At 37.3% G+C, this 15,167-nt stretch overlaps 1 non-coding gene across 1 annotated transcript; it reads right to left on the reverse strand.

Annotated features, from left to right (window-relative positions):
- Nucleotides 1-3,794: 3,794 nt before the first annotated feature.
- LOC119619881 (small nucleolar RNA U13) lies at nucleotides 3,795-3,895 on the reverse strand. Its single transcript, XR_005236322.1, has one exon. It is a non-coding gene; the product is annotated as a small nucleolar RNA U13 (small nucleolar RNA).
- Between the last annotated feature and the right edge of the window lie 11,272 nt (nucleotides 3,896-15,167).

Raw genomic sequence — 15,167 nt, forward strand, 5'->3', positions numbered from 1 at the left:
CTCAGGTGATCTGACTGCCTTGGCCTCCCAAAGTGCTGGGATTACAGGCATGAGCCACCGCACCGCACCCGGCCTCTTTTTTTTTTTTTTTTTCTATTCCCATTAGGTCTTAAGTTTTTGCTACTCATAAGCAAGTCTGCTATAGACACATTGTGTTAAGGACACCATGAATTATATACAACTTGTGCTTTGCTTATTGCAATGATTGCTAGGAAGTTCAGAGTCAAACTTATATATGTCAAGGAACTGTTTAGAATTTTTTCCAAATGGAGTTGGTGAACTAACTTTGTCCATGATTTCATCTCTCCTTTTTTGCCCTCATTTTATCTTCACAGTGACTTTGCCTTTATTTAGTTCTCATCTTTTATGTATTTGTGGAATCCACCTTAAGTCCTCTTGAAAACAAGACGGGATTGAGTAGCAGTGAATACGAATAATAAAAACAGCTGTGGGGAGTGAGGTATAAGCGCCTGGAGCTGGGGGTTGGGGAGGGGAGAGTTTTGGCTGATTCAGCTCCTTGGGAGTCACAGGCCTGGATGAGGGGCATGACATGGAGGACATGCCCTGGGTGAGGGTGTGCGGTGAGAAAGCAGCCGAGGACGGGTTCTGAGGACAGCTTTATAACAGATGGAGGAGATGACAGTGAAAGGCCTGCAGCGAGGCTGGAAGAGAGCCCGAGAGAGGACGGGCTGGGAAGCAGGAGAATATAGGTTCTTCCCTTTTAAAGTATTTTAAACAAGCCCATCATGTTTCTATTCTGCCCTTTTCCTCATAAAATCAACAAGAGGAACTGCACAGTTGAAAGACTTAATTGAGCATAGTTTATTTGGTTTGGCAGGCTTCTATGTTTTTTTTTTTTTCCTCTCCTGAACTAAAAAAAAAAAAAAAAAAAAAAAAAGGCTACCCACGGAGAGAGAAGCTTTTCTGTCTCCACCTAAAGTTCACTTCCCACATTCCCAGCAGCCTTGGCAGACCCCTGTCAGTGTGGTCTATGGCGAAAGTAAGCGAGCCTTCCAGCACTTTCAGTCTGAGAGCACGCCCTGATCCACCAGCAGACCCCCCAGGGAGCCAGGGCCCAGCCTCTTCAAGCTCCTGTGGCCGAAGGTGACGTCAACACCCACTGCGCGCCTTCAGAGCAGCAGCGAGGCGGAAGTGGATTTCTGTAGAGAGGCACCTGGACGCATAATTTAGTCTACTTTCACTGCCTCCCCCACTTGGCAATCAAAACCGGAGATGCTTTTGAGCTTTCTTTTGTGCTGCCCGGAGAGGAGATGGGCTTATTGTGCCAATGGGCAATTATTTCATATCGCTCGACAGAGCACAGGCTGCAGATGTCTTGGAGCAGGAGCTTTGCAAGGTGGATTCAAAGTGTCTCGTCTCACCAGGCATCCAGGAAGAGGCTTCAGACACTCTGCGGGAATACTTAGTGAGCAGCTTTCTAGACACATCAGCCTCACAACTAGTCAGTCTCCGTGTCTCAGTATCTTGTGGTGTGCGTATACCAGCTAGAGGTTGTCCAGGGTGGGGACAGTGTATTAGAGGAACATGAACAATCAGCTGAGGAAATGAAAGAAGAATTGAATTTTATAAAGCATATTCAAAGTTATGACCCATTTTAATCTTCACAGCCACATTATCAGCCAGGCATTATTCATCTCAGTTTACAGATGAGGAAACCAAGGCTCGGGAGATCACGCAGCTGGTTAGTGACAAAGATAGAGCCCAAACTTAGGTCTAACTATTTTAGTTCTGAACTGTCTTACAGGTTTTTTTTCCCCCCAGAAAGAGACTGAGAACCCTTAAATAAAAATGTTAGTTGCTTAAGTACAATTCTTCATACCATAAGCCTTAGTCTCTCCCTTCAGGAACAATCTATATGGTTTATCAGCTCAGGGCAGCCTTCCTCCTCTCCCAGCATGTTACTTTCATCTTCTTGTTCCGATTTTTCTCTAACTGGCTTTCATTGTCTTTTTTTATGAAACAAAACATCCTGCAGTTCCTTTGAACCCACTCCATGACAGGGGAGAGCTCTGTAGCTTGGCAGGGGAACAGTTAAGCAGAGCAGAGAAACAATGCCACTATCAAATATCGCCCAAGGTCCCATTAATAAGGGTTGTTCTCCAGACCAGACAGGACCAAAGGGCAGGGTTGCATTTATGTTATTTCTGCTCCCTTAACTTCTCTATCAGTTTGATGCTATGGAAGTAATCGAGGAAGACCTGAAAACCAGGTGCTCTGGCTTTGTGTGACTTTGAACAGTGGCAAGGTCTCTGGAGTTTTTTCCCTCTTATTGATAAGAGAATGAGTCAGGAAGCGGTTCAAGATCCTCTTCTAGCACCAACAGTCATCTGTATGGAAGAAACTAGCATTTTTACCTCTGCTTTTGACTTATCAGTGGGGTTGACCTGCAATTTATGAATATGGCAAATGGGAATATGGGGAAAATCATATGAAAGAATAGTCTATTCTTTTAGAGATGATCTTTCAGCCTGAATCAGGAGAATAATGTCATTTCTTTTTCCATTACTTTCTGAGGAAGGAAAATATGTTCACTCTTGTATCTCCAGTGCCTAAAACAGTGCTTGGACATAGTGTGTGTTCAACAAATATTACTTGAATTAATGAATTAATAAAATAAACTTAAACATCCAAGAAATCCAATATTTTTTAAATTTCAAAACTATAATTAATATTTGAAAATCTTTGTGTTTTTATCCATGTGCTAACTACGTGTCTGTGATACTCCATGGTCCCCATACCCACCCTCCAACTGAGTTTCCATAGGACCTGAGGTCTCTTTGGCAATTCAGATCTTGCTAGAATTTAAGGCTGTGTTCGTTAACAAAAATATAATAACTTGAAACATGAGGAAAAGCCTCATCAGAGATATGAACAGACAATGCACAGGAAAAGAAGTGAGAATTACACTTAACCCTGGGAAAAGATGCTCAACATCATTCACTTATACGTGTAAATTGAAGCTACACAAAGATACCATTTCCCACCAGTACGATTGGCAAAAATCCAACATTTGGACCACATACTTTATTGGTGAGGCTAGGGTGAAACAAACACTCTTCTACATTGCTGGTAGGAATAAAAAATGGCATCATCACGATGGAGGGGAATAGGAGGAAATTTAGCAAAATTATATGTGCATCTACCATTTGACTCAGCAATCATACTGAAATTTATCTTTTAAAAATCTAGATTTTAGAACACTATCCCAAAGCCACAATAGCAAAAATATGACACTGTGTATGTATAAGGTACTGTTACAGCATTATTTGTAATAACAAAAGACTGGCGACAATCAGAATCGATAGCACAATAGTTAAATAAACAATGCTTCAGGCACAAAATGATACACTGCAGTGTAAAATGGGGATTATCTCTATACAGTAAGTGATCTCTAGGGTATATTGTTAAATGAAAAAAGCAAAGTGAAGAAAAATATGTGTAGTAAGCTACCATTTACATATGAAAGAAAGAGTAGAACCTATCTACCTATCTCTGTAGGTATGCATTTGCTTACATTATAAAAACCAATAAGGGAATAAAAAATATTTTTAAATAGCTGTATAGAAGAGGAGAGGGAGGAATATATTTTATCTTTGAATATTCCAAATATTTGTCTTTAGAAACATAAATTTTTAAAATTATAAAACAAAATTAAATAAAAACATAATCCCCCAAAGCAAAAATAAAATAAGTGATTATATTTGTGTAGCCAGTAAACAACATTATGAAACAAAGAGAAATGAACTCAAATGACTTTATTTTATATTTTTTCATGTCAGATGGGTAATGTGGCCATGTTGTAACAAGGTTCAAGGGGGCACATCTCGCACATGCACATGCGAACTCAATCATCACACTTAAGCTACAAAAGCAACCTCAAATGATTTTTTTTTTTTTTTTTTTTTTGAGACTACATCTCTGATCTTGGCTCACTGCAGACTCCCCCTTCTGGGCTCAAGCAATCCTTCTACCTCGGCCTTCCAAATAGCTTAAACCACAGGTATGTGCCACCACGCTCAACTAAATTTTTAACTTTTTGTAGACACAATGTCTCACTATATTGCCCAGGCTGGTCTCGAACTCCTGGTCTCAAATGATCTTCCTGCCTTGGCCTCCCGAAGTACTTGGATTACAGGAATGAGCCACAATGCCCAGCCTTCAAATGACTTTAAAACAGCAATTTGGCCATGTATTCCCATTGAGATCAAGCCTAAGGACAAAAACAACAACAGACACGAAAACAAAACCTTGAACTGTTCTCAGTAGTCATATTGGTGGTGGTAGAGTTGGTATTGCTATTTTGAGACTGCCGTGTTGTAGGTTAAAGAAAAGTGATTGTTTGGTTTCATTGAGAACTATACATTTTTGGTGTGGTTGAAAGGAGATACAGATTGGTGAGTTTAAGTCAGAACCTGTAGACCTGTATTTCATTTGGAATATCTGTATGAAATCATGACATGTTTGATCTTAAAAACATATTTTCTAGTTCTGCCTACTGAAGAAATCCAGACAGAGTTTCCGACTGTAGTCAGGGATCCCCAAGACCAAACTCAGGTTCAGCGATTCTCTAGAAAAACTGGCGGAACTCAGCAAATCTGTTGTACTCATGGTTACAGTCCATTACAATGAAAAGATACAGATTAAAATCAGCAATGGAAAAAGGCACATAGGGTAGATTGCAAGAAAGACAAGATACAAGCTTCAATTTTTCCCATCCCAGTGGAGTTGGACAGCCTTAATTTTTCCCAGCAATGATGTGTAGCAGCACATACAAGGTAGTGCTAACTACAGAAGACTTTTTTTTTTTTTTTAAATCTGGAGTTAGTAATGTGGGCATGAATTTCCAAAGGTCAACAGATACTGCATGGCCCAAGGCATCTATCAAAAATCACATTAATAGCATAGACTGCCCGGTATGGCCCAAGGTCCTGTAGAAACAGACATTCTTATCAGGAAAGATATCCCAAGGCCTTCGAAGTTATCTCCCAGGAGTTAGTCAAGGGCCAAACTTTCTTTGGAATGTACAGGGTTTGGGCAACCCATGCTTGCTGAGTTAATCCTTTGCTGCAAACTGATAGCAAGACACCACTAGTACACAGATTGTGGTAAATACCATTGCTGACAAACAAAAATAGGTCTTTTTGGAGAAATGGCTGAATCCAGGTCTAAGGAAGGAAATGTACAAGGTGAGCCTACAATATATTCAACTCAAACAACTCAACAGGAAAAAAACAAATAACTTCATTAAGTTATTTGTGAGCAAAGGATGTGAACAGACATTTCTCAAAAGAAAACATACAAATAGCCAACAGGTACATGAAGAAAATGTCCAACATTACTAACAATCAGAGAAGTATAGATCAAAACCACAATGAGTTATCATTGTACCCCAGTTAGAATGGCTATTAAAAAGGAAAAGTATCAGAGAATAAGGAAGTTATCAAAGATTATTAGAATTGTGTCACTAGGACTCAGACGTCAATCTAAATAAGTTTCCACTGGCCAAAAGACAGGATAACTTGAGCAATGATAATAAAGATAATTATTACAGTAAAAACTTTAAAAACCACATATCCATTTTTATAATGATACTAAAATAACCACAACAACTCATTGGTCCCCTTTGGAGATGCTAGGAGTAACCCACATTATTAATTTAAAAATGGGTAAATAAAATATTTGTCCTCTCTTTCTTAAATGATTAGAAAAACCAGATATTTGATATGGTGTGGAGGTAGAGGGGCTTCTCTTTGCAAAAGCATTTCCACTGAAAAGAAAAAGAAAAAGAATGGGATAGAATTATAGTATCGTTACGTTTCAAAATCTACTGAAGTAGTGGATTTGGGCAATGATCATCACCCCCAAAAAAGAAAACAACAGAGACTGTCCCTCCTATTAGAAGTACAAACACCACCTGTGAAGGCCTGAGGTGGGGGAAAAATGTGACCAAGTATGTAAATGTAATTGCCAGTTCATAAATGATACAGGCCAGAGGAAAACATGTTAAATGATCTATTAGGGCAGCCATGCAGCCAGCAAAATCCAGACTACGGGAAACTACAGTATAACTATGGAAAACTACAGAGTTTGTTTTATCACAAAAATGTTTAAGTTTGCAGAAAATAAAGGGGGAACCTACAGAATAAAAAAGACATATCAATAAATTAGAATATATGATACTTATTTGCATCTCAAACCAAACTATCAAAGTGTAAAACAAAAAGCAAAACCAAAATCATTTCTAAGACAAGTGAGAAAACGTGAAGACTGACTACTGAATAATATTCAGGCATTATTATAAATTGATTTTAGGTGTGTACTGAGATTGCCTGATTTTTTTGGGTTTGTTTTTGCTCTTTTTAGTCCTTATCTTTCAGAGGCACAGATTGAAATCCTTATAAATTAAAGTAATATGTTTGAAATTTGCTTCAAAATAATCTGGTGGGAGGTATAGGGAATGGGTGGGGGTATAGGTGAAAAAAAAATTGCCATACTTGTATTGATAGCTGTTTAATCAGGGTGAGAAGTACACTAGATTCTTTATATGTTTTCTCTACTTTTTTATGTTTGAAATTTTCTATAATAAAAAGTTAAACTAACAAAAACAACAATAAAAACAAAAGCCCTGTATCAAATAACAAGATGGCCCCAGCATTTTGATTGAAAAAAAGAGTAATAGGTAATCTCCCTTCCTTCCTTCCTTCCTTCCTTCCTTCTTCCCTCCCTTCCTTCCTTCCTTCCTTCCTTCCTTCCTTCCTTCCTTCCTTCCTTCCTTCCTTCCTTCCTTCCTTCCTTCCTTCCTTCCTTCTTCCCTCCCTCCCTCCCTCCCTCCCTCCCTCCCTCCCTTCCTTCCTTCCTTCCTTCTTCCCTCCCTCCCTCCCTTCCTTCCTTCTTTCTTTCCTTCCACACATATTTATTCATTATCTACTCTGTTCCAGGCAATGTAAAAATAGCAGTGAACAACTATAGTAACCAAAACAGCATGGTATTGGTATAAAAATAGACACATAGAAAAATGGAACAGAATGGAGAACTGAGAAATAAAGCCACATATTTACAGCCAACTGACCTTTTACAAAACCAACAAGAACTTACACTGGAGAAAGGATACTCTCTTCAATAAATGGTGCTGGTAAAATTTGCTACATGCAGAAGAATGAAACTGGACTCCTAGCTCTCACCATATACAAAAATCAATTCAAAATGGATTAAAGACTTAAACATAAGACCTGAAACTATAAAAATACTAGAAGAAAACCTAGAGTAAACTCTAGGACATTGGTCTAGGTAAGGAATTTATGACTAAGACCTCAAAAGCACAGGCAACAAAACCAAAAATAGACAAATGGGACCTAATTAAACTGAAAACTTTCTGCCTAGCAAAATAAATAATAAACAGAGTGAAGGGGGTTGAATGGAAGAAAATATTTGCAAACAATTCATCTGACAGGGTACTAATATCCAGAACATACAAGGAACTCAAACAACTCAACAGAAAAAACAACTCCATTAAAAAGCGAGCAAAGAATGTGAATAGATATTTCTCAGAATAAGGCATACAAATGCTCAACAGGTATATGAAAAAATGTTCAACAGCACTATCAGAGAAATGCAAATCAAAACCACAATGAGATGTCATCATACCCCAAACCCCTTTTTATAATGGCTGCTATTAAAATGACAAAAAATAATGGATGCTGCTGAGTATGTGGATAAAAGGGAACTCTTATACATTGTTGGTGGGAATGTAAATTAGTATGGCCACTATGGAAAACAGCATGGAGATTTCTCAGAAAACTAAAAATAGATTAACCTAGCAATCCCACTACTGGGTACCTACCCAAAGGAAAATAAATCAGTATATCAAAGAGATACCTGCACTCACATGTTTATTGCAGCACTATTTACAATAGCAAAGATATGGTATCAACCTAAGTGTTCATCAACAGATGAATGGATAAAGAAAATGTGGTATACATACATGATGGAGTACTATTTGGCCTTCAAAAAGAATGAAAGCGTGTCATGTACAGCAACACTGATGGAACTGGAAGTCATTACCTTAAGTGAAATAAACCAGATACAAAAAGACAAATATCACATATTCTCACTTAAATGTGGGAGCTAAAATATTTGATTATGTGGAGACAGAGAAGAGAAAGATAACAGAAAGGGTGAGTTGGGGGTAGGGGAAGGTTGAAGAGAAGTGGGCTAAAGCACACAAGTGTACAGTTATATGGAAATAATAAATTTAATGTTTGATAGCAGAGTAGGGAGACTATAGTTAATCAAAATGTATTATACTCAGGTGATGGACACCCTAAATACCTTGACTTGATCACTACACATTATATATATGTAATAAAATTTCACATGTATGCCATAAATTTGTCCAAATTAAAAAAAAAAGCAGTGAACAAAGAGAAAGAAAAATTTCTTTTCCCCATGGTGGGAAAAGGTAATCCTAAATAAAATGAATGAGTAAAACAAAGTATGTCCAATGCTTATAACTACAATGGTGAATAATAAATCAGGCCAGGGGGCTACAGAATATGGATAACTGCTATTTTGAAGAAGGGGTCAAGACCTCATTGAGAAGGTGACATTTGGGTCAACACCTGAGGAAGGTGAGGAGAGAGGTATGCAGATATCTACAGGAAGAGCATTCTGGACAGATGGACCACCTAGGGCAAAGGCTTTGAGGCAGAAGTGTGCTTGGAGTATTTAAGGAAGAGCCAGGAGGACAGTGTGGCTGCAGCAGAGGGAGCAGAGGTGAGTGTGGGAAGCAAGGTCAGGGAGATAGTGCAGGGTCTTAGTGGCTACAGAAAGGACTTTGACTCTGAACTTTGACATGACTTAAGATGAAGAACCAGTACAGGTTTGTTTGTTTTTAAGCAATTTTATTGAAGTATGCATTAATTTCCTGGAGTCACCAAATAAATTGCCATCAATGTGTGGCTTAAAACAGTAGAAATTTATTCTTTCACAGTTCTGGCAGCAAGAAGTCTGAAATTCGGATATCTGGAAGCTGAGCTCTGGGAAACTATAAAATTTTGAGGAAGGGAGATAATGAAAGAGCAGCTAAGACTGAGGAGCAACCAATAAGGCAAGAGCGAACCAAGAGGATGTGTGGTGCTAGAAGCCACATGAAGAAACTGTTTCAACTCTGTCTACAAAATATTGCTTATAGGTCAATTAAGTTGAGGACTGAGACTTGGACATTTGATTTAGCAATGTGGAAGTCACTGGTGGCTTTGATAAGAGTAATTACAGTTGAGTGACATGGACAAATGCCTGATTGAGTTCAAGAGACAATGGGAGGAGAGAAATTGAGGACAGGAAGAAAAGATAATTCTTTTGAGAAGCTTTGCTCTAAAAGGGAGCCAATAATGAAGCAGTAGACAGAGAGGGGCTCAAGGGTTATTTTTATTTTTAATGAGAGATCTAATTGCACAGTGATGGGAATGATCCAATTGGGAGGGAACCATTAGTGATGCCAAAGGGGAGAACTGCTGGTTCAACACTCTGAGTCTAGGATAAGATTTAGAGAAGGGGAGAGTTATTGGCCTTAAGAGGAGCACCAACAAGTTATTCATTCTAACAGGCAGGGTTGGGGGTGGAGTAGGGGGCACAGCATGTGGTGGTCAGAGCTTATAGAAGTTCTCTTCTGAATAATTCTTCCTCAGTGAAGTGTGAAGCTAAAAGTGAGGATGGGAAGGAGATGTTGGCATTTTAAGGAAAGAAGAGAAGGTATGAAAGAGTCATCTAAAAAAGAAGAGTTAGCAAGTGAGTGGAATAGGAAAAGAAAAGCATGACTGGAGAGATAGTGGATGAGGCAAATGCAGTAGTGTTAAGGGTCTCCTTGAGGGTGGTGGTCATGAATTCACAGTGAGACCAGGTAGCATGGCAGTGTGCTTTTCTTCAGCATTATTCAGATGTGTAGGTGTTGGTGTGAAGTAGGCAGAGAGTTGTGTTTAGCAAGGCTTCAGATTGTGCCACACAATTGTTTAGTAAGGGAAGTGGGAATGTATACCAGGGAGTGATCATAACACTTGATTGTGGACTTCGAACATGGTAAGGATCAAAGTGTGAACAAAAGCATTGTATGACACAGGAAAAAATATGATGAAATTAATGGGTTGTAGGTCCTATTAAACCTACAAGTTCAAAAATAGGAGAATTGTTTAACTTGGGGTGACAGAATGTATGAGCTAAACAATGGAGGTGGTGAGCAGAGAGTATAATGTTGAAATGGAAAGTATGGAGTTGTGTTATTGGTATATGTCTAAGAAAGTGGACAGTAGAAGCAGGGTGAAGGGCAAATTCCTGTGGAGAGGATGTCAAAGAACCAAGACATCTGATCCGTGAGATGATCATCTCATGAAGACTGAACTCTCCAAGAACTAAGGCAGAAGTAGTATTGGAGAGTGTGACAGAGCTCAGAGCTAAAATAATCAAAGAAGGAGTGGGAGTGATCTGGTGGAGTAGATGACAGCAACAACGAGGAAGAGTGGTGACATAACTTGTCAACCTCACCTTCCCCTGAAGTAAGTCATAAGACCCTCATGTGAGAGGTGCCCTTCCTGTATCTGGAGGAAAAGGAAAGGAACATTCTTATCTCTGAGGATCAAGAGATGCCAAAAAGCATATGAACAGGCAGGCCTCACTAAGTTTCTCTCAGTGCATTACCATTAGACCATACCAATTCATCCTATCATATTTCTCCATGACTATCCATTCTTTATCAAATCTACGATAAAAACACTCAGGTTTAATTGTTTATTCGAGTCTTTATTTCCTTATCAAGGCTCCTATGTCATATAGAACTTATAAATGTGTATGCTTTTCTCTTGCTAATCTGTTTTTGTTACAGGGTCTCGGCCATGAACCTAAGATGGGTAGAAGGAGAGATATCCCCCAACATCTCACATAACCATTTCCATTTTTTTCAAAGAGAGAATAAAGAATATATGACCGTATGCTTGATTGTTATAGTTCTGTAGGTGTATAATACTTTGGAAAAATGCTCAACAACTGGCCATATTGATTTCCTGGGGAAAGGAATTAAGTACATGGGGACAATGGTGTCATCCCTAGGGGTTACTGTGTATCCCTGGCAACTTTTGAATTTGAGCTACATACATGCAATGCTAATTACAAATAGTAATAGTGATATTAATTTAAAAGGATGTCTTTTTTTTTCAAGTTGGGGAGACAAAATATGCATACACTTCTTATTAGAAAATGGAAAGTGTTTAGTGTCCTAAGAGAGGCAGAGATGAGATTGTATTCCAGGCTTGGCTAGAAAGTCAGGGCTGGTGGAAATTTAGGTACAAGTGTGAGTTTGTATTCTGTTTAAATATACTTCAGTGGAACTGGAATGAATGCCCCAGTCTCCAAGTTCAGGTCATGTTCAGCAGTGCTTTAGCCTCCAACAAGTTTTTTGGTTAAAAAACAGGTGCCAGAAAATTTGTAAAGTTCCATAAGCGTGCTGCTAGCATCTGGCAAAAGTCAAGGGTTTAATATTGCTAGTTAAAAGCTTTTTAAACACTCATCACCCTCTTTTGTGACCTGTTCTAATGTTAAAGTAGCTGTGCTTAACACCATTGTGTGCCAGCGGGAGACAGAAAATGCATGTTATTTTTAGTAAAGTCTAGTGCAAATGGTGGATGCTCTTTGGACTCTGCTGGCAGATTTGATTCTTAGCTCCTGGAAAGCCAAATGTATTTAAATTGCCATCCTTGTCTGTCATCTCAAAGAGTGAAATGAACTTTTCCAGTTCCTCAAACTGTGATGTGGTGGGTGAATAAAACCCCAAGGTGGCATCCAACTAGGACTGGATTGAAAGTTTCTTTCTTTTTTTCTTTTCCTTTTTATTTTTAAAGCTAAGTAAGGACACCGAGTTTCAGCTCAGCAGCTGATAAAGACATCTGATTTACTGGGAAAGCACACAGAACTCTTCCACCTTTATTTTCTAAAACGGGAAAAGTCTCAGGCAACTCTTTAACTCTAGCTCTTTCCAAATCAACTAGTACAAACTGTCTTAAAGATTAAGATACCCTAACTTGAGAGAAGGAAAACTCTATATTTCAATATTGTACTGCCCAAGTCACCAAAAAGTCTCTCATAAAATTTCTCTTTATTATTAATTAAAGAGACAGGGTCTTACTATGTTGCCCAGACTGGACTCAGACTCCTGGACTCAAGCAATCCTCCTGAGTAGCTGGGACTACAGGTGAGCATCACTTTTCTTTCTTGAATCTATTAATATGGTAAATAACATTTATAGATTTTTGGATGCTAAATCATCTTGCTCTCCTGAAGAAACTCAACTTGGACATGACTTTTTTAATATATGGAAAGACTATATTCCTTGAAAGTTTAGAATTCAGCTGTTAAACTGTGTGGCTTTGGCATTTTATTATTTAGAATACTTTAAACTGTTGTTTCAATTTCTCTGTTTCAGGAAATATAATATAGGATTTCTTTCTTCCTGAGACACTTCCAGTGAATTGTATTTTTCTGGGAATTTGTTTCCGATTCATCCAAGTTCCCAAATTTATTGGTATGGAAAGTTCATATTATTATTTTATGTCCTTAACCCCTGCTGGTCTGAACTTAATGTCTCCTTTTGGAACATAATGTTGTTTGTGCCTTCCCTCTTTTTGCTTGGTTTATCTCATCAGAGTTTTATCTATTTTAATATTTTTCAAAAAGTCAACTTGGGCTTTGTTGAACCTATTATGTCTTTTCTATTTCATTGATGTTTTCTTTTTATTATCACTCTCCTTCTATATTTAATGGGCTTATTCTAACTTCTTAAGTTGGTATTTAATTGTTGACTTTTCAGCCCTTCTTTACTTGTAATATAAGTGTCTTCTCAATATTTCTATATTCTAATATGTAGTGTTTGATTATTATGCAGTTGTTATGAAGAATTTTTACTATCATTTAGTCACAAGAAGGTTTTAGCATCCATTATTTCTTTCAGATGTACAGGTTTTAAATAAAAAATTTATATTGATAGATGAATAGTGGAGAAAGAACATGACTGTATGTCAATTTCTTGAAATGTATTGAGATTTAATTTAAGGTTTGGTCCATTATCAGTTTTTGAAAAAGTTCCATGTCTGTTTGAAATGAATGTGATTGACAAATTGTCCATTAGATCAAATTTGTTAGTTTAAAATTTCAAATATTCCATATATTTACTGGGTTTTGGTATGCTTGACTTATCAATAATAGACTTGTGTTTAAATCTTTTGGCATGATGATGGATTTGTCTGTTTTTCCTTATATTCTATTAGTTTTCATTTTGCATTTGTTGAAATTATTATAATAGGTGTATAAAAGGAAAAGATCATTGAATTAACCAGGAAATATAAAAATGTTGAGTATTTTATTTTTCCTGGTTAATGCAATGATTCTTATACTAAACACTCTTATTTGGTATTAATATAATTATGACAGGATTGGTATTTCTCTATCTATTTTTAAACTTTTACTTTAGGTTCAGTATATATATTTTTTATTCTTTTTCTTTTTTCTTTTCTTTTTTTTTTTTTTTTAAGACTGACTCTTGCACTGTCGCCCAGGATGGAGTGCAGTGGCGCTATCTCGGCTCACTGCAACCTCTGCCTCCCCGGTTCAAGTGATTCTCCTTGTCTCAGCCTCCTAAGTAGCTGGGATTATAGGCACCCACTGCTACGCCTGGCTCATTTTTTTGTATTTTTAGTAGAGACGAGTTTCACTATGTTGGCCAGGCTGGTCTCAAACTCCTGACCTCGTGATCCTCCAGCCTCGGACTCCCAAAGTGTTGGGATTACAGGCATGAGCCACTGCGCCCAGCCTATCCTTTTTTCATCTTTCCGTAGCAATTTGCTTCAGGTGTAAATCCTATAAGCAGCATATTACTGGAGTTTTAAAAACTCAGAATGGCAAACTTTTAACTGGTGAGTTTAGTCCATTTATATTTATTGCTAGCATTGATATGTTGCATTAGATTTTACCATTTTACTTTATACTATTTTCCTTGTTCCCCAACCCCATGTTTTTCTTTTTCCCTTGCCTCCAGAGGTATGAGTTAATTTTATTGTTGTTGATTGCATTTTTCCTTATTCCAAATGTTGTCTATTGCTTTGGAATTATTTACTTTATTTATATTCTCTTAATGGCTACCTCTGAAATTTTGCCACACCTATTTGACTAAATAATATCGAGCGTAAAATAATATATTAATCTCTTAATAAACCATTCTAATAACTTAGAATACCTTCATTTCATTTAACTCTCCTTCAGACTTACATGTTATTATAGAGCAAGTATTTTAGTCCCATCCTTTATAACCTCACAAGTTAAAAAATATACTAATAATTACAATTTTTATAAAACAATATTTGTATTTGTCTAGATTTGCATGTTTGCTGTTTTATATCCTTGCTATCTCATCATGCACTGTCCTTCTAGGATAATTTCAGAAGTCCTTTATTATTAGTTCAATTGGTGGCAACAGATTTTTAAATCTATAAATGTATTTATTTGATCCTCTTTTTTCAAAGATAGTTTACTGGGTACCCAATTCTAGTTTGATAATTATTTTCTCTCAACATTTTGGAGATATTATTTCACATCTCCTGACTGACTTTACTGCTGCTAGAGTTTTCTGTCATTGTCCGTTTGTAGGCAATGTTGTTCTGTGGCTGCTTTCGAAGTCTACTCTGGTGTTAATGGATTTTCCCTTCAATATCTTTGGGATAGGTTTTAATATTTATCTTGAGGATTCGTGTTTTTCATTATTTCTTACAATTTTCAGCCATTATCTCTTTAAATATAGTGTCTCATCCATCTCTCTATTCTTAAACCTCATCTTTTTTCTTCATATCTCTTAACATCTCTTTCTTATTTTCCATTCCATTGTCTCTTTTTTCTACATTTCTTCAGAACTATCTTCCATCACAGTAATTTTCTTTTCAGCTGTGATTAACTTGCCATCGTGGGTTTTTTCACTTCAAATTCTAATTTGTTTTAATTCTGGAAATTCCTTTTGTTTCTTGTTCTTCAAATACACCTGTTTGCTCTTCTTTGTGAATGAGTCTTTTATGTAAACATTTCATGCATAGCTCTTTTATTTTCTACGTCTGACAATT

Source organism: Chlorocebus sabaeus, chromosome 25 (assembly GCF_047675955.1).
Source record: "Chlorocebus sabaeus isolate Y175 chromosome 25, mChlSab1.0.hap1, whole genome shotgun sequence".
Lineage (NCBI taxonomy): Eukaryota > Metazoa > Chordata > Mammalia > Primates > Cercopithecidae > Chlorocebus > Chlorocebus sabaeus.